The sequence below is a fragment of the Octopus sinensis genome, linkage group LG1 (genome assembly GCF_006345805.1).
Source record: "Octopus sinensis linkage group LG1, ASM634580v1, whole genome shotgun sequence".
NCBI lineage: Eukaryota > Metazoa > Mollusca > Cephalopoda > Octopoda > Octopodidae > Octopus > Octopus sinensis.
Window position 1 is genome coordinate 58,134,104 of NC_042997.1, and position 1,376 is coordinate 58,135,479.

The following is a 1,376-nucleotide window of genomic DNA, read 5'->3' on the forward strand; positions in this document are numbered from 1 at the left end:
CACACCTGAAACTTTTCTAGTTCTGATAGTGACCTAGCTATTAGAGCAAAGTCATCAGCATAGAGGAGCTCCCAGGGGCATCCTATCTTGAATTCCTCTGTTATAGCCTGGAGGACTATGATGAATAAGATGGGCTGAAGACTGATCCTTGGTGGGCCCCTCACCTTACTGGTAGCATCCCTGTACATGGCTTGTACAGCTCTCACTAACAACTCATCTATCCCTAGTTTCCGCATTCACCACCAGATAAGTGATTGGGTGACTCTATCAAAGGCTTTCTCCATATCAACGGAAGCCAGGTACAGAGGTTTATCTTTGGTTAGGTATTTCTCCTGTAGCTGTCTCACCAGAAATACAGCATCAGTGGTGCTTTTCCCTGGCACAAACCCAAACTGCATCTCTTCTAAACTAACTCTCTCCCTAATTAGTTGGGCTATGACCCTCTTCTTGACTTTCATTACCTGATCCAACTACTTGATACCTGTGTAATTATTCATATCTAATGCATCACCTTCACCTTTGTAGCAGTTGACTATGATGCTGTTTCACCAGTGATTGGGTATGACTCCTTCATGTATCACCTGATTGACTATATGGGTGACAAGACTATAGCCGACACCGCCCGATATCTTAAGCATCTCTGTGGTGATTCCTGATGGGCCAGAGGTTTTTCCCTGTCTTCATACCCTTAATTGCTTTATCTACCAAGGTACTGTCAATTCGGATAGCTGGTCACTCAGTTGGGTCAATGTTCAGTAGACTCTCTTTCTCCCATTCATTCTCTTCATTTAGCAATCTTTCATATCAGCATCTCCAAGTATCTTTCTTTGCAGCCTCATTAGTTGCAAGTGAGCCGTCATTCATGCAGACACATTTCTTTCCTATGACATCATGATTCTCTCTCACACACTGTCTTGCAATACAAAACACTTCAAGTCTTTGGTCCTCACAATGCAGAACATTGGCAAATTTTTTCTTGTCTGCTTCCCTCTGACTAAGTAAACCTGTCTCCTAGCTTCCCATCTGGCAATCTGATACAATTCCCTGCTACCACTGTTCTTCCAGTCCTTCCATGCCTGTTTCTTTTCCCTAATGGCCCTGTCTGTTCCACCACCATGTTACCTTGGGTTGAGAGGGGCCTTTGCACCATCCACAGATCTGGTCAGTAGCCCTCAACAGTTGTCTTCCACATCATGTGATGCTATATCCTCCTCTATTTCATCAAAAGCTTCAAGTAATACGTCTCTAAATCTCTGTCTATTCACAGGATCCTTAAGCTTTCAGACCCTTCTTCTCCATGCTGGTCATCTTCTGGGCATCCATTTAGCCCTGAACCTGAAGTCACTAACTACTAATCTATTTTGTGCGGCGCATTC